The sequence below is a fragment of the Wolffia australiana genome, chromosome 4, assembly GCF_029677425.1.
Source record: "Wolffia australiana isolate 7733 chromosome 4, ASM2967742v1".
Taxonomy (NCBI): domain Eukaryota; kingdom Viridiplantae; phylum Streptophyta; class Magnoliopsida; order Alismatales; family Araceae; genus Wolffia; species Wolffia australiana.
This window is the reverse complement of record NC_135838.1, coordinates 23,670,855-23,696,823: the sequence shown is the minus strand read 5'-3', so window position 1 is coordinate 23,696,823 and position 25,969 is coordinate 23,670,855. Positions and strand designations below refer to the sequence as shown.

The 25,969-nt window shown below is 40.4% G+C and overlaps 1 long non-coding RNA gene across 1 annotated transcript; it reads left to right on the top strand.

The window, feature by feature from the left end:
- Positions 1–23,508: 23,508 nt before the first annotated feature.
- On the top strand, positions 23,509–25,356 carry LOC144702675 (uncharacterized). The gene is made up of 2 exons (XR_013581327.1): positions 23,509–24,207; positions 24,668–25,356. It is a non-coding gene; the product is annotated as an uncharacterized LOC144702675 (long non-coding RNA).
- Positions 25,357–25,969: the final 613 nt, after the last annotated feature.

The window sequence follows — 25,969 nt, the reverse complement described above, 5'->3', positions numbered from 1 at the left end:
TAAGACACTCAAATACGTCGTAGTTTCTCTCAAAACCTCTAAGACCAATTTGATGTCACGACGTTGTCTAGGACTCGAACACTCAATCTGATACCAATTTGATGTCGGGACATCGTCTAGGACGTCGTCGAGTTGGCACCGAGTATGATGGCTCGGTACTGATAAGAGATGGTGGTATCCAATGTCGATGGTGTCATCGACCGACGGATGAAACCCTAACGGGTCAATGTGGCTACGATGCAAATGAATGAATGTCCTATGTGTCGTACGTGCAGGCTCTGACTCGAGGTAGGCACTGAGCTCCAAGCTTGGACGGGGTCGTCGGGTGACGGCGAAGGTGGCCTCTCAAACCTTGTCAGAGCTACGAGGACGTCTATGGCCAAACAGAATCAATCCGTAGGGCTCACACGTAATTAACGGTCTCGTCCTACTGGTAAGACACTCAAATATGTTGTAGTTCCTCTCAAAATCTCAAGACAAAAATTTACTGCAAGAGATAATTAAACAAGGGACGAGAGAGAACGCCAATTGATAAGCTCAATTTTAGGGTTAAAATTTGTCGTTGGTGATTGAGATTATTCAATAAAATATATTTGACCGTACTTGAAAATACTTAGTTAGTGATGAGTACGAATCGTCTCCACAGGGAACGATGATTAAGGAATTACTTTCTTAAACTAGTGATGATCAATGAGGGATCAACAGAAACACAATTCAAGGATATGAGCGAGTGATATCGATTAAGAAGTACTTAATTTATATGTTAATTCGACTTAAATAAAAGAGTACGTGATTGTGACGGACACGATCATGAACGATGGTATGAACGAGGATAGTGGTTGGATATGGAATGGTACGATGGCAAGGATGGAGAGATGAGACGGTGGGGACGTAAGTAAGTGAAGTGATAAATGAAAGGTTGATAAAAAAATATAAGTATGATAACAATGATCTTGGGAGAGAAACAATGTAAGGTGAAGATATTTACCTTAGATCCTTACGTTCCGCCAGGATCACGACGATTTGCAAGCGCCGTTAAGCTCCCCCTCTTCTCTTTTGTCTCTTCCCACACACCCAAGACACCAAGAAAAATCTTGATGGATCTCCAAACTCACTCTCTTTCAATCAGCCCACAAAAGTAGGAAGCAAGTTCAAGATGATTTTACAATGATCCAGGCCTCTATTTATAGATTAGAGGGTATGGATAGAAAGAGGAGGGGAAGATCAAAAGCTATGGCTGTTGGAAGTTAAGCAATCCTAGCCTTTAATTTATTCTCTCTCCTCATCAATGTCATCAGTTTCGTGCCTGTTAAGAAGTCAAAGCACTTGGTATTCTATGGCTTTTCATATTCCGTGGCTTTTCATATTCCACGGCTTTTCGTATTCTATGGTTTTTCGTATTCCAAGGCTTTTCGTATTCCATGCCACATGTACATGTCAAAAGGACAAAAAACAAAGTAAAAATCTCTTTCCCGATGCTGACGTGGCGGCGCATCGACACGCCACGTCACCCTATGCCATAAAAAACCAAAATACTTAAAATTTCATATTAAATCAAATAAAAGCCCAAAAAATATGTATACATATATATTTTGACTCAGAAAAATCATATCTTTCCAAATGTAATATCCCAAAATCCAGAAAAATCATATTCTGTCTCAAAAGTTATATTCTTTTAGAATATACTATTAGAAAAATCCTTAAAAATACAGAAAATTCATAAATTTGTTCTAAAAATAGATTTAATCATTTTAAGCTTGATAACATGCAAATATGACTAATTTAATGCATAAAGACACATAAATATAATAATATAAGGCACTAGAAATGCATGTTATCATGTACCTCGTCAGCATGGCTCATGGTGGAGTGTTTGTCGTTGGTCAGCAGTGATCGAAGCGGGTTGGGCAGAGAGGCTCTGGAGAGCACACGACGGCTCGACGAGCGATAGTCTGTAGGAAAACTTGGTAAGATTGGAGGAGAGGGAGAAGGAAAGAGGGGTCGGTAGGACAAGTCGGGATGGCTGGCCAAGGTGGCTCGACTCTCAGATCGCAGGATCCAGAGGAGCAGCCAGAGCACGAACGGAGGGGCTCGCACACGGTGGTCGACCGTCAGTCGTCCAGTCCACTTGGCCTACCCAATAGTGACCTGGCTGATTCGCCAAATCAACCAGAGAGAGGGCTGGTGTGATAGAGCAGATCCACTGCTAGTGACTTTTTGCGATCCAGGTGCAACAACTCACTCAACCGGGAAGGCGAATGAGAGAGGTCATGAGAAGAGAGTGGACGGGGGTAGTCCTGGTTGGCAGTGTAACAAATGAAGAGGAGACCGTACCATGTATTTCCCGACTCGAATGAGTGCTTGTCGAAACTCCAGAGTGTATTTGGCAGTACTTAGTTGGTATGGCTAAGTCCTTGATATCCAACTTCTTGAGACACATCGGGACATGTCGAGGCGCCAAATGGTAAGTTGTGACATCTTGCAGACTGATCACGAGGAGTCGTTTCACCTTTCGTATCCTCCCGCTGGTTTTTGCACGGCAGTCAACCATCGCGTGACAAGTCGATCGCACACCACATTGACCGATATGGGTAGCCCGGTTGCCACGGCCTGAACGTCCTCCACCACCGGGTTGAGCAGGGCGGGGTGGATGGTCCGACGCGGAAGGAGAGCGAGTGATGGGAAGCACTTCTGTTCCGCTGGAAGCGACGGGGGATCCGTAGGATAGTGAGTCTCAGGCCGTCTGTCACCCTACAGGGCCTCGAAGGGATATCATAAATCTGGGAAGACTCTTAATGAGTTCAGCTGATAGCGCATGGTCGATGATGGTGGGTGCAACTCGGTGGGGGTTGCTGATCCCTTGGTGGAGGAGATTCGTCCTTCCTCCTCCGCCCCTTGTTCCTCTTCCTTCTACCCCCTCCTCCTCTCTTCTTTTCTCTCTGAATGAGGAGGGTGAGACCAAAGATAGAAACAACAACATGATAAAGTTCTTCTTCCTGGTCTAAGGGGGCTAGGGTGCCCCCTTCTTCCCATATAAAGGGGAAGAGATCAATTCCCCATCCCCCCTAGTGGGTCAACAAAAATAGAAACTAAGATCCATTAGGGGCCCTTATAGAATGGGCCCCCATTACACAGAAAAGGGTGAAAAGGAATTTAGAATAAAAGAAAAAGGAAAAGGGGAAAAGGAAGGCCCCTTCCCATGATGATGAAAACGCGGCACAGGACGTGTCGTGGTGCGACAAAAATGGGACGATGAATACAACAAAAAACACAAGACACGACTAGGAAAACGACGAAAAACAAATTGTGATAATTGAGCATCTTCACCCGGCTTTCGATGACGATAGCAGGCAGCTTGGACGACATCGTCGATGATCCTTGATGGCATGCGCCATCATTAGGTCATCTCCACAGTGACTGGCCTTTCAAAGTTGACCTATGCTTCGACTTTAACAATAAGAGAGATAGGAGGGAGAATAGGGATTATCTAATTTATAAGAGTTTATTTAATTAGATATACAGGGAAAAGTTAAGAGAATTTAAATGGGAATAATAATATAAATATATAAATATTTATATTTTAATATGGTTAGTGGTAGTTTATCATAAATATATCTATTTAATATGTGACTTTTTAGGATGTTGTAATTAGGTAAAATTGAGAATAAAATAGGATAAACAATGGGATTCTTTGATACCCAATAGATGTTTGTGAAAATGTCTAAAAGATGCAGAAGCTATGAAGTCAAACTTCAAAATCTGATTGTCGATGGGATTATGATCAATACTAAGATGCAAAAAAATATTCAAGGATAAACTTCTACCAGAATGGTTTTAAAACATCACTGCAAGGCCCTGATTTGAATAGTGGAGGATGGAGGCATTGTTCACCACCCCCTGACTCAGTGTGCATCTTTGTAGCTCTCTTCCATGCTGACACACTTTCAGTGTATCCTGGAGCTCTTATGGTGTTTTCCAAAGCATTATGAACAGTTAAGAGGGTTTCACGCTCCTTGCGCCAATGGTGGAGGGGTCTCTCACTGCCATAATGGATCTTGATTAAAATATGAAAAATGGGATTGTGGTTCCCTTTTAAGAGGTGGGAAGGATCTCAAATGGTCATAGATAGTATGTATTGGCCATAGGGTTCCCCCCAGGCCATTTGATTGCTTGTGGTGATCCCCCTTGGTTGAAAACCATCTTCTAGTCAGAGGAGGATGACGGCCAAGGGAACATATGAAAAATCTTCCCCTTGGATGTTTGATCTTGTGCAATCAAGGGTTCACAATTGTGATTAAATTGCAGCAGTAGACCCCTTTAGATTTGGTGTCCCCCCCCCTCCCAATCACAACAGTATTGTTCTTAGCCCTTTATGCAATTCTGATTCACCCTTCAAGGGCCTCACCATCCTCATCACCAACCACAACCAATCAGAAACCTAAAAAAAAGAAAGAAAAAAAAATGGTGGAGCGAAGAAGATCTCAGTGTCCGATCATCTTTATCAGTGACCACAACAAATCAGAAGCCTAAAAAAAATAAAGAATCAAAAAATTAACAGAGAAAAGAAGATCTCGCCATCCGATCTTGTTGAGGAAGATGGATGGCAGAGATTTATTACCTAACTTAAAACTGGCCTGATATGACACAAGCTTCAGGCCGGGTTGGCTCAAAGCCTGATCATCTTTTGTTTCTAATTCTCTTTAGATAGCAGCCCGTTGGGCCATAATCTCTCTTGTTTCTTCATGGTCAAACCCAATGCTAAGCTGAAAGTAAAATTTACATACATCCCATATCAAAAAATGTTCAATAAAGGGCTGGTATATAAATGCCAAGCAGAATGAGCAAATGAATTAAATGAACATTTCCCCTACATGTGCAGGACATCACTATACTTGGTTGCTATACATGGGGCTTCATGGGCTGCCCCCACTACTGCTAGCCATCTGCAGGAGGGCTTGAGCACCCTGTGTATGGGCACCTATGGATGACTTGAGCACTACTGTTGTGTGTTGTTCAACTGTTTGGTGCTTCACAAAAACCAATATTTTTTCTAAATCCATCCTTTTATTACTTTCGCCAACTTTTACTTCATTCCTACAAAATATAAATTGGCATACTAGAGGGGGCATTAAACATATTCAATTTAATAATATTTTAAGCAAATTTTTTCAATGAAACAATTGGACTTCTAAAATATGCAAAAATTACATTAAAATGTATTTTTTACCGAATGCTCCATTTAATGCATGAGATGAAATTATTGCAAACATGAAGGAAACATAACTAGAATGAAACCAAAGTTGACATAAAATATGTATAATAGCATGCCTCATTTTGGATTCATCACAAGAGAGAGTGATGTAGCCTAGAAACCCATTTTCTAATGCCCATTAGAAATCGGTGGCCCAAGAACAAGATTCTTTTAAAAGCTGACATGATCTGCAGAAAAGTACCGACAGCCCCAAAAAAATCTTCTAACAGATTTTTCTCTGACACAATCCTATGATTGAATCCTTGAACACATTTTTCTCTACAAAATACTCTAAAAAAAATTCTCTAATAGAATCTTCTAGCGTATTCTTCTTTTGGCACAATTTTTAGAATATCTCTACACTAGCTTATAAGAGACTGCAGATCTTCTGTTTCTTAATGGCATGATATTCTTGAGTTACACAATATATTTTGACAGATTTTACAGACCCTAGAAGCTGCAAAGTATCTATGCTCAAGCTTATCAGGTTGTTAATCCTTTGTTTTAGCTTGTTAGAGTTGTTTCTCTCAATGTTTTGAGTTGTCTCATTGTTACTGTTATTATGGACGACCCTACACTTGTTATTGAAGTGTATTCTTTAGTTGAAACTCAATTTTCTCACCTTTGAGTATTTTATTTAATAGAGAGTGCTTGTGGATTCAAGCACTACCCCCTTGTGGACTCAAGGTTTGGACAAGCTAGTTTTGTGGATTCAGGACTTGGCTGCATCAAGTAGATAGAGGCTTGTGGATTCAAGTTTTTTTCCTTAATTGTTCACATACTAAGGCTGCATCAAGTGGTATTAGAGCAACTTCATCATTCCAGTATCAATGTCAAATGATGTCTAGAGGTAAGGGCTTGCAGATTCAAGATGATGCTTCGCTTGAGATATGCTCCATCTTTTGAGAAGAGCTTTATCATTTTAAAGATATGGTCCACTACAGTTGGAGAGGGTAAATGATACGTGGAAACAAATATTTCACATAATACTACTCTTCATTAACTCTCTCATAATCGAATGCTAGAAGAGGATCTGATGCAAGATCTTGTGGAGAGGATGAAAGGTGTAACAAGGTTAGTGATAACCTTGAGTTTTCCACCTCAATAATCGGGAGAAGCAGGCATGATGATGATTAGCACATCAAGATGGGTAATCATCATTTTAATGGTAACCTGGAAGTAAAAGAGTTTCTGGATTGGGTAGCTGAAGTTGAAAGATTCTTCAATTACACGTGTATCCCTGAAGATAAGCAGGCAAAGATTGTCTCCTACAAGTTCAAGTGTTGTGCATATGCTTCATGGGAGCAGGTGCAAACAACAAAAACTCATTCTAGTAAAGGACATGTTGGAAAGTAGGAAAGGATGAAGAAACTTTAGAAAGGTCAATTGCTTCCACTTGATTATGAGCAGGTTTTACAGCACCAAAAACTATCAAAAGCACAATAGACATGTTTGTGCTTTTACGGAGGAATTTTATATTTTGTGGACAAGGCTTGATTTGAATGAACTTGAAGAATATTGTATTTCACAATACAAGAATGCCTTACGTTGGGATAATGAAGAAAAGATTTTTATTCAGCCCTATGATGGAGGACCATCCAGTCGATCGCGCCGTGACCCATCGCCAGCCACGTCGCGAAAAACAAACCGACGTGAAGAATCTACAATTCCAGTATCAGGTTCGAGAAGTGACAACGTCATCTCGCTTTGTGTCAAGTGTCTTTATGTAAATTTTCTGTTTTTCGTTGTTGTTGGATTGTTGGGAGGCCCCTCTTGTGTGAGTACCAACCTCCTGCATGTGTTTTCTTTTATTCTATTGTGCTTAATCGTCCTCTTTAGGGGGAGAAAACCATGATGGGCTTCTTCTTCCCCTAAAGAGCCCTTTTAAGGGAAAGCCTAATAAGCTTTCCCTTAAAAGGGGGCCCAATAGGGCCACCCACAACCACCAATTTTCCTCTATAAGAGGGGAGGAGTGGACGTGGGATAAAGGAAGGCTTGTTTTTTTTGAAATCCAGATCTGAAATTCTATTTGGCAGTTATTTTTTTGTTCATCTTGCTTTTGTTTTCTGAAAGAAGAAGAAAATCGTCCAAGGAGAAGCGAAAGGTATTGTTGTTGAAAGGAGAGGTTCCATCGACTATCACTTCATGGTGGCAATCTATCACTTCTGATCCAAGAAGAAATGCTTCTGCTCTGCATTTGATATTCGACGGCATACAGTCTAAATTCTCTTTGCCGTTGTTCAATCGATCTCCTTATTTGACGTCATCGGAGGGATTCTGAGTCTTATTGGCGTCATACTATAGTTTTTGGCATTGACGTTTGAAGAGGGTGATTCTGCATCTTCCCTCTTGTCCTATTGAAGCTCTTATCAACTGGCATTTGACATTTACATTGAACTTCCATCATTATTCGTCCCAATCTACCGCTCCCCGAGAGCCTCACGACGGGTGAAAGGATGCCGATAGTCCCGTTGTTGTACTCATCATCCAAGTTGAAGAATATTGTGTGTTCTCAGGCCGACCATATGTGTACTCCTACTTTTCGGCCATTCGACATTGCTCTGCTAGGTCCTTTCCAACCTCAGATTAGACTAAGAATTGACATCAATTCGGTGGGATAATCACCAGTCTCGCCCCTTCCTGAATCCAACATGCGACTCTCCTAGAGCACAACGGTTTCTGATACCCCTCTCTATTCTTCTCTGGTCGACTAACACCGGAGGAATTCTTCAATCTACGGTCGGACAACGCTGTAGTCAATCGACCCATCTTGCCGAAACTCAGCCACGGACTCCTTTATTTATCATGTGCCCAAGGTTCTACTGGGGACAACGAGCACCTGAAGGATTCTTTCCTCCTATGAGCAGAAATCCCAATCCTCCGACTTCGAGATCAATCTTCTCGTGGGACGGTTGGCAGGTTGACCATTTCTGTCGCTCAATTTTGCTCTACCACTACAAATGGACCGTTGGATCACTGTCTCAGCTGTTGATTCTCCACCATGAAAGCCGATCCTGGTTTGCTATTGATAAAATTCCAGAAAATCTTCTTCAGTGAGCTGGTTATGGCGCCCATGTGTACTTGTTAGTTAGTTGATATCGAGCTCACTCTACGGCCACCTGATCTCATCTCCTCTAGAGGTCGACTCTCATTGTTAGCAACCACATTACTCCAAAGGTCACTCGTTCTTTTATCAATTTCCCTCCTTTATATTGCAGTTGATTGCCTCCTCTTTCAGTGCTGACTTCTATTGCTCCACTGCCTCGAAAGAAATATCAACGTGATAGAGAACAGTCACCAATCAGTATTTTTTTGGTTAATTTTCTTGACGGTACTTGACCTGTTTGTACCCGTCGATGGTGTGGACGCTCACGGACAGAGACGTTCCCTACCTCGTCAGCCTCGAACTGAACACTCGGATTAGTGGGAGCTTGGTTGTGTCATAACTCATCCGATATCAGCCAATTGAGTACGCCTCGGATCACCCAAAAACTGATGAACTTCTCATTTATTTTCTCAAATCATATTCATCATTTCCGTCATTAATATTGCCTCTAGTGATTAACTTCCTGACGAAACACAAAGTGTCAATTCCGACCATCGTGTTACATCACCCTGTCACAAGGTCACTAAAATTGTGTTAGCAGCATAGAATGTTGATCAGATAATGCAAAGGACAAAGTCCCTTGCGCCACAAAGTAGGCCTTCCCCACTACAAGATGGTGACAGACATGGTGGATTAAACCAAGTATATAATGGGTGATGAATCAAATAGTAGGCCCTAGATGACATACTTGAGTGAATTGTTTAATGACTATAAATATTTCAAATTATCATTTAAATATCATTTAGCACTTAATTCATGAAGTTGGCCTAAATTAGAAATTGAGTATTTATAAGTATTCTTTTATACTAACCCCACTTGACTCATCGTAGTCAAGTGGGGTTAGTATAAAAGAATACTTATATACATTTTCGGAGTCATCAGAGTCAAGTGGAAGGAATCTTACTTCTCCTTTAGATTTTTTGACATTTTCAGGTTTAGGTCTCATTTGAGGGTTATTGGGCTAAGGATAAGATTTTCAAGAAGGCCCAACCACATTCAGAGCTCTAGGAGTTTCCCAGAGTTCCAGCTTGCATGATTTTAATGAGCCTTTAATTGCATTAAAGCCAAATCTTCAAAAAAAGGCAAGTTAAGTGGGTGACCATAATGAGGAGCAATCAGATGACTCAAACCTTATTGGATGACAACTCTTCACCAGGATTGAGGCTGTAGAAAAGATCTGGACCATTCAAGGCCTTGGGAGATCTGGACCATTCATAATTTCTCTCTCTTCCCTATATAAACCCCTCACAATCCAATGTAATACTCACTCTTGTTTCAATCTAAATCCAAGATTTAATGGTCCATGTGCAATTTTTCTTGAGTCCTCTTACCTTTAGTGAGAGTTGGGTTGAGCAGGGGCATTCCAGAGCAAGAGATGCTGGAGAAGTGGAAGAGTCTTTGATCACCTTGGACCTTGGAAGGTGTGACAAAGAGGTTCGATCACTATTTCTTTCCCTTACCACTATCTGTTCACCTTTGTCTGCAGGTTATCGAGCAGCTATCCAACATCTAGATGGTTAAATTAAATTTATTTTATTATAAAATTAAAATAATTCTGTAAAATCTTTAAAATGCCCAAAAATCATACTTCGTCTAATATTTCCTTGTAGCGTTAATTTTCATATGGATAAAATTTATTAATTATAATTTTATTAAATCTTGTTAATTTGCTTTATACGTAAAAAATTACAAGTATGAAATAAACTTATACAAATCTACCAAAAAAATATTTTAAACTGAAAATTCACTAATTACTACTTTGCTCTCTAAGGATCGACCCTTAATCTCCCTAGGCTAGAAAGGTTTATAAATATTTTTGTTTTAATTCAGATTACCTAAATGACTATAATTAGTGATTACTTTATGACTAATAAAATCCAAAATCTAAGTTATCACCCCTCAAAGTAGGCCTTCCCCATTGCAAGATGGTGTCAGACATGATGGATTAAACCAAACATATAATGGGTGATCTAACTCTTTTACTTCAAGGCCGGGGGGGTCAATGACACTTGGGACAAGCTCAAATATGACGATTAAGTGTCACTGGTGAAATGAACAAAGGCACAAATCTAATGTTTCAGCTTCTTGAAAGGTGATAAATTTGCATGTGCAAATGATGAAGTTGATAAAGAGTTGGGAGATGAATAATTTGAAGAAAACATCATGGAGGGAGGCTGCGGTGAATCTCTATCCATGGGGGTGAGGAGGGTCATGTTCACCCAAGATGAGACGAGCACCTCAATGACAGAACACAGTGTTCTTGAATATTTTTGTGAAAAGCGATACCATCAGATTCAGATTCAGATTCGCTAGGGGGATGAGTGGAAGGCTGCATTTAATACAAAGGAAGTGTGTAGGAGTGGCTTTGATGCCATTTGATCTCTCAAATGCTTTAAGCACATTTATGTGAATGATGAATCATGTACTACAACACTTAATCAAAAAATTTGTGCTTGCTTACTTTGATGACATATTGATCTACAACACAAAATACGGTGAACACATGGTGCAACTACATGATGCTTAAATGTGCTGCAAAGGAATTAACTATTCATTAATTCCAAAAAGTGTTGCTTGGTGACTAAAAATATAATATTTCTTTGATATGTGGTTAATGCAGATGAAATACAGGTTGGCGAAGAAAAGATCAAGGTAATTCAAGATTAGCCAGCTCATACCAACTTCCATCAGGTCTGAAGTTACTATGGACTCGCCTCATTCTATAGACGATTCATTAAAAAATTTAGCGCCATCTTCGCTCCAATCATTGAAGGCATGAAGAAAGAAAATTCTCATGGGATGAAGAAACATTTATGAGTTTTTAAGAAATAAAAGGCAAACTATGTTCTATTTTTTTCTTGGCTTTGCTTGATTTTGACAAATTATTTAAAGTTTATTGTGATGCTTCAATTAGTGGAGTTGGAGCAGTGTTCTCCTAAGAAGTTCATTCAGTGGTTTTCTACGGTTAGAAGCTATCTGATGCAAGAAAGAAGTGGACATCTTATGAGCTTGAATTTTATGTAGTGGTGCGAGCATTGTAGACACAAGAGGACTACTTGATCCAAGATGAGTTTGTGTTATTCATCAATCATCTAGGTTTTAAGTCTGAATAGCGAGACCTAGTTAACCACATGCACACATGTTGGGCTTCCTTCATCAATCATTTTGCTTTTGTCATCAAGCGCATGACTGGAGTGTCCAATAAGGTTTATGATTCTTTAAGTTTGCAAGAGTGCTTGTTTGGTAAATCTTCTCACTAAAGTGTTTGGTTTTGAATATCTAAAAGAGATGTATGCAGATGATAAAGATATTGCCATTGCGTGGAAGGATTGCATGGAGGAAAATGCGAACAAGGGTTATTATATACAAGATGATTACTTGTTTTGAGGATATCAGTTATGCATCCCCCCCACATTATTGAGACAGAAGTTTTCGCAGGAACTACATTTGAGTGGTCTTGGTAGTCACTTTGGACGCAACAAGACCCTCTAGTTGCTTGAGGGAGTATTTTATTGGCCTTAGATGAAGAAGGATGTGGAATTTTTTCTGGTATTGGAGCATTTGCCAAAGTAGTGAGTGACACACTCAAAACGTGGCCATGTACACTCCTTGACTGATTCCTGAACATATGTGGATGGATATATCCATAATTTTCTGTTGGGATTACCCTGGACACAATGAGATGTAGACTCTGATTTTTTTGTGATTGATAGGTTTCCCAACATGTCACATTTCATATAGTGCACGAAGACAAATGATGCATTTCAAGCGGCACATATTTTCTTTAAAGAGTTTATACGCCTTCACAGGGTGCAAGAAACCATTACATGTAATAGAGATTCCAAATTTATCTCTCATTTTCTGTGTGACTCTTTGGCAAAGGTTTAACATTATTCCAAAGTTTAGCTCCACATGTCACCTTAATATAGATGGGCAAACAGAAGTTAATAATAGAACGGTGGGAAATTTGAGTTGGTGTCTTTCTAGAGATAAGCCAGAGCAATGGTACATGACCTAGTGCAAGCTGAGTTTGCTGACAACTCTATGGTGAATTGCTCAATCACGCAGTGCCCATTTTCTATTGTGTGTCTTTTTCCTCCAAAGATACATTTGGACCTCCAACAATTACCCTTTGATAAGGGAAAAAATTTCGCAGAAAGTGACATGGCTGGCTACATCAAGTCAGTCCACAACAACGTGCACAATGCACTTGCTGAAAGTTACGAGAAATATTAAGAGGCAACAAACAAGAAATGATGAAAGAAGCTTTTCACTAAAGGCAATATGGTTATGGTCTTCCTATGCAAGGAGAAGGTCCTTGTTTGCACCTACAATAAATTGAAGACAAAGAAGTGTGGTCCTCACAATATTCTCAAGAAAATCAATGTCAATTCATATGTCATGGGCCTTCCAAAGGACATGGGAATCTTAAAAACATTCAACATAAGTGTCACATGTGAGTACTTTGTCCCAAAAGAAGATAACTCTAGGGAGAGTTATTTTGAAAAAGGGGTGCCTGATGTAGCTGAGAAGCCCATTTTTTGAGGCCCATTAGCAAGTGGTGGCCTATGAAGGAGATCCTTCTAGAAGTTGGCATGATCTTCAGAAAGTACTTAGAGCCCAACGAAAATCTTCTGACAGATTTTTTTCTGAAAAAATACTCAACATATTTTTCTTTGACACAATCCTCTAACAGAATCCCTTGATGGAGAGAGAGTGGGAGAACAAGAGAGGGATATGGAGACTAAGAGAGTGAGTCTGAATGAGAGAGATAAGAAGATCAAGAGAGGGAGGCAGAGTTTGAGAACGAGAAAGAGAGGGAGAGTAGGAGAGGGAGAGAGGGAGAGACCATGAGTGAGAGAATGAGAGAGAGGGAGAGTGAGAGATCAAGTTAGAGTCTTCGACAACGAGAGAGGGAGTCCGATAAAGAGATAGGAAGATCCAGAGAAGGAGAGGGAGAGTGGGAGACCTCAAGAGAGAAAGAGGTTTAGAGAGAGGTGGAGGAAAAAATAGAGAGAGGTTGGAAGACTGAGAGAGGGAGTCTGAAGGAGATAGAAAGATATAGAGAGAGAGGAAGATCAAAAGAGGAAAGGAGAGTGGGAGAATGAGAAAGAAAGAGGGAGAATAGGTTGTTGGGTTCTGGTGCCTTTATTGAATGATATAAAATAGCTATCTACGCAATAGAACCATTGATTGATTCCAAATCAATCTCTAAAACACAATAAATCATATGTACCTTGTGGGGAACTTTTTCCACCCTTGACTTTTGCCATTTGAGATTGTTATGAAGCTGTTCATGTGCCACGCTTCTAGACATGTCCATAAGATCAAGTTTCTCTTGGATCCCCATTTCTTCTCCAATTCTTCTTGAAATCCTTGTACACCTTCTTGAAATCCTTGTAGAAGTATCCGCATGACAAACCATGAAGACACTCTTGTTGGATGAGTGGAGAAAACTCAAAAGGAATAAAGGGTCATATGTACCTTGCTGGCCTATGGTTCCTAAAATGGGTGTCCCTTTCTCTATTTACATTTTTCTTAGGATTTTTTATAGAAACCCATGAAGTAAAAATATATCAACAAATGCCCCGATGATCTAATGCATATGACCCTCTAGGCCTATGTAAGGTTCTAGTTAATAACTTTAGTGGCCTAATAATAATTTTTAGCTAGAATTATTAATAAACTATATAAGCATATAGATTAATTAATTAGGGATCTATTTAACCCAATGGATAAGTTATGTTTCTAGCTCATGGGGTGCTCAGCTACACATATGCTCTATAAGATGCATTTAGTATTCGAACTCTCTCATGGAACTTTTGCCATCATCAGTTACCGTATATTTAATTTTTCATTCAATCAGTATTGATGTGTAACAGGGATCATTGGAAAATGCCTTCTCCAATATCGTCACTAGCCTGGCCAGGAATTTAGCTGCATCATCTTCCTTTAGTCAATTTCCTATTATACCGAGGATGAATGATACCGTCTTGACCACTCAATCATCTCCAAGGGCATCTTCCTATATGTGAGCCATGACTTGTTTGAATCTCAAGGTTAGAGGTGTGTAAATCATAGTCAAAACATAGTTTTCTCATGTCTATGGATCACTAATAAAAGTATGAGTTGACTCAACTAGATTGATATTTAGGTATAATACCATTTAGGGATTCATACGGATCAATTCAATGAATTCTTTCTCCAAAGAGCACCAACCATTTGTCCTTAGTGTCTCCACACTAAGGACTAAAAGATCAATCATTCTTATTGTATAAGTAGGATCAGATCATGCAATTCTATGTGGATAATTCAATGTCTATTTTACTATCCATCGAATAGGAATATTTATAATGCATATTTAAAGGCTAGTGACAATTTTAATATGATCCAATCATAATTCAATAGGTCATTGCATGTATTCATGAACTTCATTATGAACATAACACATGAATAATAATGAACAAATATTTCATTTAATGAAGTTAAATAAAAACACTATGGTGTGATTGGTTTGAGCCACATAATATCCATCATAGGTTATTGAGTCCAAGCGAGAGGGGGGAGAGTTAATGACTAAGTTAAAAAGAGAGAGGGAGAGAAGGGGATTGAATCAAAGAGAGAGAGAGGGAGAGTAGGTGACTGAGCTAGAGACAAAGAGATTGGGATCCTGGTAGAGAGAGAAGAGGACTGAAAGAGTTAGAGGTAATCAGAGAGAGAGGGAGGAAGAGAGCGATAAAGAAAGAAAGAAAGAGAGTGGGAGACCAAATCAGAGTTCTCGACAGAGAGAGAGAGAGGAAGATCGAGAGAGTTAGGGAGAGTGGAAGGCCAAAAGATATTGGGAAACTGAGACAGAGATAGAGGGGTAGTCAAAGAACGGGGGAGAGGTGTCGTCAGAGAGAGAGAGAGAGAGAGAGAGAGAGGGAGAGAGAGAGAGAGGAAGTCTGAGAGAGGGAGGGAGACTAGAAGAATGAGAGTTATGGAGAGACTGAGAGAGAGAGAGAGGGGGAGGGAGAATGAGAGTGAAAGAGGGAGATTGATGGAGAGGGGTGTTGGATTAATATCCTACGAATGGTCTGGGGGGGGGGGGGGGGAATTAGACCACTCCCTGTTTTTCTTTTTCTTCTTGTATTATTATTTTCCTGATTTCTCTACCTATTATCTAATTATAGAGAGAGAAGAAGTGGACACCCAGAATTTTTATACAGGTTAGGGCTAATCCCTTAACCCTGTCCCGGGATATCCAGCCGGAGTTTTAATATGTCCATAACCAAGTTTTATAGCCCCCCAAGCTAAAAAACAGCCTGGTAATAGGGATACACGGATATCTCCTATCTAGAAATTGGAAAACAAGAATTACCTTGAGCCCCCTTAGCCTTTTGACGGTATCCTTGCTTTCACTTTTTCTTCCAATGGACCACTCAAGTCCTTCTCAGCTTCCAAAAACTGCCTTTACTTAAAGTAGTATCTCTATTCTCACAAGTGCTGAAAGACCTTGTGAAAATATTAAAAAACTTGTATTCAATTTACCAGAAAGGTTAGCTCAAGAGCAAAAGTATTCCAATTTTTTTTTTATATGAATATTTTTCAAGCCCTTATTATTAAAATTTTAAAGAATAAGATTGATACTGTAATAATACTACTTTCTTTAGATATCAGAACTCTGAAAAGAAGAGAATTGAAAATCTGATCCCTTTCTCAGATTTGAAATTCAGCAGTTAAAAAAAATTAGAAATCCAATTCTCTTTTCCTTTCAAATAATGATTTCAGCAGGTAATTCTAATTCGTTCAGAGTGTTAAATTCAGCAAATGAAAAAAGAAATTACTCTTGATCTCTTTCTATCTTAATCAACGATTTCAGCAGAAAGTTAGAATTCGTTCAGAGTATTAAATTCTGCAAATGAAAAAATAAATTACTCTTGATCTCTTTCTATCTTAATCAATGATTTCAGCAGGAAGTTAGAATTCGTTCAGAGTTTTCAATTCTGCAAATGAAAAGAAAGATTAATCGAAGATTTCAGCAGGAAGTTAGAATTCGTTCAGAGTTTTCAATTCTGCAAATGAAAAGAAAGATTAATCAAAGATTTCAGCAGGAAGTTAGAATTCGTTCAGAGTTTTCAATTCTGCAAATGAAAAGAAAGATTAATCGAAGATTTCAGCAGGAAGGAGACATACAAAAGAATATGCAATATTGATAGAGACGTAAAGTCTCATAGGCGAGAGAAAGAAACAGCAGAATTTACCAATCAGATAAAGATGTTCAAAATGCAAACCTGATTGCTTTTTTCCGGATTTCAAACATTCGATTTCGCCAAAAACTCAAAATGTCAATGAATTTAAATTTCTGTTCTTACCAGGATTGCTGAGGTCGTAGAAATCTGTCACACTTACCAATGTTGCCAATGCCTCTTAGAACCTTCACCCAAGATCTTCAGGATAGCCAAGTTTTATCAACGTCAAAGATCGCAAGAATGATCTGAGTCGCCGCACATGGGCTTCCACATTTCCCTGGAATCTGAGTTGCTGCACACGATTGCCAAATTTGCCAAAGAATCTTAAAAATCGCCAAGTTTCTCCAAGGAACTCAAAGATCGCAAAACTTCTCCAAGAATCTGAATCGCGCTTCCCTTCTCTATTTCTTTCACACTTCTTAACCCGACCAACCACTATCCTTATTTATTTATTTATTTTATCTATGGTAAACTAGGCACACAAAATTGAAACTTATGCATTTTGAAAAACTAAACTGTATTTTTATTTCTCTTTTACCCAAAACCTAAATCTTGATTATTCTCTATGTTTTGAAATTCATAAAAATTCATAATCAACAATCTTCAAGGGGGAGTTTGAGAGAGAGAGAGAGAGGGAGAGGGAGAGGGAGACCAAGAGACTAAGAGATGGTTGGAAGAGAAAGATAGACAGAAAAACTTGCACAGCGAGAGCAAGAATGTGAAAATGACAGAGAGAATAAAAGGACAGAGGCACGTTACTTACGGTCACATAGTCACAATCAATGATGTAGAGTTGTAGGCATCATCCGAGGAAGGGCAGGCAATGCAGCAATGGGAAGAGAAGAACCAGAAGTGCAGGTAGCATGTTAATTTGTCCATATATTTGGACGATGGCAAGGTAAGAATTGAGAATTTAAACATAAATTAAATTTTTACACTCATGATTCCAACAATTGTGGATATGTCCTTTCGTCTCCTATGGTGGGGACACTGCTTGGTAACATGATGAGGACGGGATGATGGATCTGGTGACGGGTGACAAAGACATGATGGAACTTTGTAATCCAGGGATGCGTGGTGGGATGAGAGAAGTGACAAATTTCATGTCACACTTCCGTCCTTCACCTATCGTCACACAACCCGTCACATCTGAGCTGTCACATTTGAGCCATCATGTCCTGAACGTGTTTCTCCTACTCTCTCTCTCTCTCTTCCCCTTCTTCTCTCCATCCCTCTCTCACTCTCTCTCTCTATCTTTCTCTGTTTCTCCCCCTCATTCTCACCAGCCCTCTCTCACTCTCTCTCAATCTGTCTCTCTATATCTCTCGGTTCCTCCCCTCATTCTCTCCATCCTCTCTCACTCTCCCAATCCGCCTCTCTGTCTCTCTCGGTTCCTCCCCTCATTCTCTCCATCCTCTCTCACTCTCCCAATCCGCCTCTCTGTCTCCCTCTGTTTCTCCCCTCATTCTCTCCATCCCTCTCTCACTCCATCTCTTTGTCTATCTCTCTTTGTTTTTATTCCTCATTTTCTCCATCCCACTCTCACTCTCTTTCTCTCTTTGTCTATCTGTTTCTACCTCCTTTTTATCTCTCTCTCTGCTTCTCTCTCTCCCTCCGCCCCGCTCACTGTCTCTCTCTCCCTCATTGGCTCTCTTCATCTCTCTCTCCTCTCTATTTCTCTTCCTCCACCCCTCTCACTGCCTCTCTCTCTCCCTCATTGGCTCTCTTCTTCTCTATTTCCTTCTCTCCTCTCTCTATGCCTCCCCTCTCTCTCCTCTCTCTTCTTTCTCTTCTCTCTCCCTCCTCTCTCACTCTCTCTCTTCTTCTCTAACTCCTCTCCTCTCTATTCTTTCCCTTCTTCTCAAACTCCTCTCCTCTCTATTCTTTCTCTTCTTCTCAAACTCCTCTCCTCTCTCTTCTTTATCTTCTTCTCAAACTCCTCTCCTCTCTATTCTATATCTTCTCTCTCTCCTCCTTTCTCTCTTCTTTTCTATCTCCTTCTCTCCTCTCTCTCTCTGCCTCCACCCTCCCTCTCTCTTCTATCTCTTTTCTCTTCTTTCACCCTCCTATCTCTCTCCTCTTTCTGTCTCCTATCTCTCTCAGGCCTAAATCTCTCTTCTTCTCTCCCTCCTCTCTCTCTCTCTTTATCTATCTCTTCTCCTCTCTCTATACCTTCGCCCCTCCTCTCTCCTCTCTCCCGCCTATCTCTCTCTTCTTCTCTCCCTCCTCTCTCTCTCTCTCTCTTTATCTATCTCCTCCTCTCTCTATACCTTCGCCCCTCATCTCTCTTCTCTCTCCCGCCTATCTCTCTCTTCTTCTCTCCCTCCTCTCTCTCTCTCTCTCTTTATCTATCTCTTCTTCTCTCTCTATACCTTCGCCCCTCCTCTCTCTTCTCTCTCCCGCCTATCTCTCTCTCTCTCTCTTTATCTATCTCTTCTCCTCTCTCTATACCTTCGCCCCTCTCTCTCTTCTCTCTCCCGCCTATCTCTCTCTTCTTCTCTCCCTCCTCTCTCTCTCTCTTTATCCATCTCTTCTCCTCTCACTATACCTTCGCCCCTCCTCTCTCTTCTCTCTCCCTCCTATCTCTCTCTCTCCTTCTCTCCTCTCTCTCCCTCTTTCCCGTTCTCTATGTCCTTCTCTCCTCTCTCCCTCTTTCCCCTTCTCTATCTCCTTCTCTCCTCTCTCCCTCTTTCCCTTTTTCTATCTCCTTCTCTCCTCTCTCTCTCTCCCCTTCTCTATCTCCTTCTCTCCTTTCTCTCTCTACCCTTCTATATCTCCTTCTTGTTGGGACAAACACCCCCACTCAGTGGAGAGAATGCTCAAGGAGTTACCCAAGAACACCTCTACACACACTCTCGGATAGCACTTGAAAGAGAAAGAAGAGAAAAACGAAATCACTTGTAACTCTCTCCAAATGGATACAAAACACACTAAAAGCTCTAGCCTTTTATAGGCACGAGAGCACCAAAAAAATGTTACCTAACTCAAGACTAAAATCACAAAATAAACTTTAAAAAAATGAAACCGTCACTCTGCCGAGTCACCCGCCGGGAGCGTGCTTTCTGGGTTAATTTGAGGCTCTCGGCGTGCCCCGTGGTGCCCACTCGACAAGGTCAGCGGCACTTGCAGAGTCATTTGCTGAAGGCGCAACTTCTGGAGGATTCCCGTGCGCTTCAGTGTGCAGTGGCGAAGTAGATGTCACAGACGACTTCTCTGCCAGGGCTCCTCCACACATGCCAACCTCCAGTCCTCCTCCTATTGCTTCAAGCTCCTCTTGGCTCCCTCCCAGATAAGAAGGAGATGCTCCGTCATACATCACCGGACGTGATGGCGGCACTCCACCGCTGTTCGCCGGAGTTGAAGGTGGAGCTTCGGTTGTCTCCACTGGTGGTGGCATTCCTTCTCCCACCACCTTGGATGGAGGAGGAACATATCCTTCACTTCTCTCTTCTTCCCTCTCTTCCCTTCTCTATCTCCTTCTCTCCTCTCTCCCTCTCTCCCCTTCTCTATATCCTTCTCTCCTCTCTCCCTCTCTCCTCTTTTCTCCTCTCTCTCTTCCTCCTCTATATCCTTCTCTCCTCTCTCTCTCCCTCCCCTTTTCGATTGCCTTCTGTCCTCTCTCTCATTCCCCTTCTCTATCTCCTTCTCTCCTCTGTCCCTCCCCTTCTCTATCGCCTTCTCTCCCCATCCCCTTCTCTATCTCCTTCACTCTTTTCTCTCCCTTCCCTTCTCTTTATCCTTCTCTCCCTCTCCTTTTCGATTGCCTTCTGTCCTCTCTCTCATTCCCCTTCTCTATCTCCTTCTCTCCTCTCTGTCCGTCCCCTTCTCTATCTCCTTCTCTCCTCTCTGTCCCTCCCTTCTCTATCTCTTTATCTAGTCTCTCTCTCCCTCCCCTTCTCTATCTCTTTATCTCCTCTCTCTCTGCCTCCCCTTCTCTATCTCTTTATCTCCTCTCTCTCTCCCTCTCCTTCTCCTTCTCTATCTCCTTATCTCCTCTCTCTCTCCCTCACCTTCTCTATCTCCTTATTTCCTCTCTCTCTCTCTCTCCCTCCTCTTCTCTATCTCCTTATATCCTTTCTCTCTCCCTCCCCTTCTCTATTTCCTTCTGTAATCTCTCATCCTGCCCTTCTCCCTCTCTCTGCTCCCTCTTTTTCCTCTTCTCTCTCCTTCACTTCTCTCTATCCCTGTCTATCGTGACGTACCAAAATTGGGGTAATGATGTCATTCAAGTCTTCTTATTCATTAAAATTTTAAATTTTCCAATTAAGGGTCAAATCCACATGGAGCATGTATTGAATAAGTGATTCTCAAATTGAAGTTAATGTTATTCTTATATAGTGTTATGAGTTTAATCCAATTTAATAAAGGCAAAATAATGAAATATAATTAAAATATATTTTTTTAAAAAGATGAAATGTAATTATCCTAATTTTTTCAAACTTTATAAAATGATTTTGGGTTTTTTTGGTGGATTTTGTAATAGAGTACAATGATTCAGTTTATTCACATATCATGAACTATTTGGAATGGGATAACAATTGATAGCATAAAGATGAATGGAGTGAGTGGATGACTTTTACCATTGCAGATTTCAGCCAACATGATTGTGGATACGCATTGGAAAGTGTCAAAGCAGCGTAACTAATGGAAATTTTAGTAATACCAGAAGTGACAGTGATGCGACAAATAAAAATGGTACCTTTGTTGCTCTTGGAGTGCAAGAATGACCAAAAATCTTTCTTAATCATATTTAGGAACAAAATATTAGGGTGATATTTTTTCTAATGATCCGGTGATCTATTTATACATCAAAGTTTGTTCACAGATATACAAGATAAACCCACCTTCAATATTTTAACACATAAAGTCTTTTTGGATTACTATTGCAAATTGAAGTTGAATCATTCTCTGTTGTGTAATATTTTCTCTCCTTGATCCATGTGGGGATTGCCAACATAGCAACAAATTTTGAAAGACTGGAAAATTTCTTCAAACCCCTTAAAGTAACATAAAATAAAACAGAAGTGACAGTTATGAATTTAACATCAAAATTTTCCATTAAAATATAAAATGTGGAAAATCAGATATTGACATCAAAATCATAACTAACCCCTAAGAATGTTATAAGAAATTCAACGCTTATTTTCTATATGAAACTAATGTCATAAATTCAGTTAAAATACCATAAAATCAAAACTCAATTCTAATGATGCAATAAATCATTTGAAGCCTTAATAGAATGCATTTCTGATCACTTGAATGACAAATAACCTTAATAAAATACATGAAATTACTATTAGAAATACCATCTTATATATGATTATAACTTCTGTATCTCCTTCTCAGCCTCTATATTTCTTTCTCTCTCTCCTTCTCTCTCTCTCTCTCTCTCTCTCTCTCTCTCTCTCTCTCTCTCTCTCTCTCTCTCTCTCTCTCTCTCTCTCTCTCTCTCTCTCTCTCTCTCTCTCTCTCTCTCTCTCTCTCTCTCTCTCTCTCTCTCTCTCTCTCTCTCTCTCTCTCTCTCTCTCTCTCTCTCTCTCTCTCTCTCTCTCTCTCTCTCTCTCTCTCTCTCTCTATCTCTCTCTCTCTCTCTCTATCTCTCTCTCTCTCTCTCTCTCTCCCCCCCCCCCCCTCTATCTCTCTCTCTCGTCTCTCTCTCTCCCTCTATCTATCACTCTGTCAAGGATGATTTTCAGATATGCTTCCATTTTCTCTAGATCTTCTCATATCTAAGTACTATTCTGACTCATATGTTTCAAATGTTATTTTTTTGGGTTCATTTTAAGGTCAATGCCCTTGAAATTTTTCAATATTATTTATTCTGAACTTCAATTCTCAGTAAACGATCATTGAAGCACATCATCTATCAATTACTCTTTCCTTGATTTTACCAAATCTTGATTAGAATCTACTAATGTCAAAATATTAACAATCATGCCATCAGCAGGGAATCAGAAGGGTACACCTCGAATTAGCACAATTAAATTATCTATTGATTACTTAAAGTTAAGAAAATTCTGAAATAAATTTTCTGTTGTTTATCGAAAGTCATTTGATATTTTTCTATGAAGTGATTTATATACTTTTCGTTAAAAACTGCATTGTATTCATACCGTGAGGAAGTCATTTTTAGAGCCCGACAATTATTTTTATACTCTCTTGAAGTTAAATCTTTACCCAAAGCAATACCAATGCATTGTTATAAAAAAATGAACTTTAGTCTAATAGATGTGGAGTGGAAAATGTGTCCTTAATATCCTTAATATGTTGGAGACACATTTTTTCTATAATTGCTTGAGCAAGGTCTGGAAGCTAAGGCAAGAAGCCTCACATGTAAAAAATAACAGTCCTTGTGTTAGTCTATGGGGGACCATCTCACCACCAGCAGCAAGGGATGCCACCAACCGCACTGAGCAGCCCCAGCCAACCTCCGCGACCGCGACTTCAAGTACTCGGCCTAGCAATGGTCGACAGGTTCGGTGTTATTTTCCATTTATTTTGAATTAACTTCTGAAACGTTTTGGATTGGGCCATGGTGTTTGGGCCTTGTTATTTTCGTTATGTGTACTGAACATTAAGGGGAATCCTCATCACAAGATGGGTTTCCCCTTATTTCGGCCCACTTGGGCATCCGCCTCTCCTATATAAGGGGACGGAATGCCCAAGGAGAGTCTTGGAGTTTAATGAAGTTAAAAGGATTTTCCTCAATCGGCTCCCGCCTCCTCCCTTTGGGAGTTATCGTTATCATTTTCTAGCATAGATCGTGGGAAGGTTGCACATACACGCCACTTCACCTCCACGACGTCGTCATTATGTGGAGGACAATCGTCACTGCCACCTTCCCCACGCTTGATTCTTCCTCACGCCAAGCCTTTTCTTGAAGCCAGTTCAAGAACACACGTGCCACCCTCGCTGGCGGGCAAGAACGCCTCTCAGGAGCTTCTTCTGCAGGCCCCTTTTTCTGTTGCCCATCGACAAACGTGGATCAGGTTTCCACTGCCAAGAACGCCGGTTTTCTTGAAGGTTGCGCCCCAAGAACCCCCCTTCTTGGATCACCATCGGCGCCATCGCTGCCCGTCATCGCTGCCACCTTTACTGTCGCCGCCGCTGCCACCGACTAGCCTCCAATGCCACCCTCCAGCCGCGCCGCACGCCCGTGCATCCTGCTCGCGCGTGCGTCTGTGCGCACCCTTGCACGCCCGCAACTTGAGCACCCCACAACCCCCGTGCGCCAGCGCCTGCAGCCGTGCACGCCGCTGCTCAACGTGCCCCTCAGCCCGCGCATGCCCGCAGTGTTGCATGTGTCCACGATCGCTGATCGTGTGCGCCCGCAGCCCCAGCGCGCACCCGCCGTCCCAGAGCGTCCCCGTGCAACCGCGTGCACCCTCACTCCCCCATGCACCCTCACTCACACGTGCCTGCCTCTCATGTGCGCATCTGCACCTGCGCGCCTCAACTCCCGCACCCTCATAGCCCATGCAATCGTGCCAGCGTTTGCTTGTACCTGCTTTCTATCGCGTTCTGACACTCGTGAGCCCATGTCTTGATTATTCTCGCACCTCAACCACGTGATAATTTCGCTCTGCATCGCCACGGACATCGGGTTACGACTCACCCAGGTTCCAACTCTCCCCCTCATTAGTGGTCAAATTACCTCTTTCAGTGCTGATAACATGCAAATAGGAGCTAAATAAATACTAATTTCATCATATTTTTGGGCTTTTAATGCATAAAACATGGATTTTTAACGCATGTTATCATCATTTTAGGTTAAAATAATAAATTCCTTGAATTTCAAGTTAAAAAATACTTTTAATCATTATTTTGGTCAATTTTTACACTTTAAATAATTTTAAAATGAACTTTAAATGAAATTAAATGATTGATTGACCTATTTCTATAAATAAAAAGAAAATAAGTAAATAAAATGAACTTTAGAAATAATAAAATCATTTTTTTGGTATTACTACATATTTTTAGGATTTATTTTAGGTGTTTTCCATTTAAAAAAAGTTTTTTTTAAAAGACTGGCCCTTATTGGGCCAGCTTTGGCGCTCACGGGGTTGCTACATAACGCAGGGCATGCAAGACAAGTGGGGACCAATCAGGGTGTAGATCGGTATTTTCGGTGCTCAACACGCACATGCGCCGCGCCGTGAATGTCGCGCACAATACGCACCGCACGCACTTGCGTGCTAACCAATCATGCGCAGCTTAACTCGCTAAGTGCGACGCAGCGAGTTAAGCATATCCATAGCACTAGACGGGTCCTCCACTGTGCAAAGCACGCGCACGCAGTGCGGGACGCACAGAGGAAGAACTGTACATAACACCACGTTAGCAAATAAAAAAACGCGGTGTAGGCTCTGCGCAGAACGCGCATAAGACGAAAAAAAATGTAACGGAGTCGGAGGAGTTTTTCTTCCGATTCCACAGCGATAAAAGGAGAAAAAAACTGAAATTTCATGTTATTCTTGATTTTCAAGCTCGAGGAAAGAAGCCCAGCCTCCTCGAAGTCTCAGGAATCCCCCAGGAAGCAAGTTGGAGCTCAAATCTTTGAAGAATTCTGCAGATCCGACGCCGCCATTTCCAGCTTATTTAACCCAAATTTATTGAATTTTTTGTGCGTTCGTTGAGCGGAATCAAGCCATATCGAGTCTCTGATTGTCTCTGGTATCTCTAGGCTCAGTTTTACTCAATTTGCAGTTGCATTGGTGTTTATTTTTCTCCATTTCGCAATGTCATTTCCGTTCGCCGTTTCTCCTTAATTGCCGATTTTAGTCGTATTAATTAGTAGATTTTAGTTTGTTTTAGAATCATTTGGTGTTAATTGATTCTAAACTTCCTATTTTGAATCTTATCCGTCCCTTGAATCACACAAAAATCATGAATCATATTCACGATATAATAGTTCTGAAATTAGCAAATCGTGAATCATCCTCACGATTTGCTCTTTTAGGACATTTTTGCAATTTTGAATTAATTAGGATAAAATAAAAATGCTCTAAAAAGAGCATAAAATTTGCAATAAAAGTTTCTTTTATTCTTTAAAAATAGTAAAATGTCTTCTGATAAAAATAGTGAATCAAATTAAAGAAATACACAAAATTAGAGTTAAATCTACCTGAGAAATTGATTTCAAATTCATTAAAAAGAACAAAAAAAATATAATTCAAAACAATTAAAGATTTTAAATCAAATATAAAGATAAACTTAAGTGATTTTATATATGTTATTTAATAACAGAGAATCATTAAAATCATTTAAGCTCAAAAGGATAGAATGTTAGTTAAAATTTACAAGTATTAGCATTTAAATAAGAAATTATAACATGATTTTATTTAGGTTTCAAATTCAAAACCCTAATTAGAAAGAAAATTG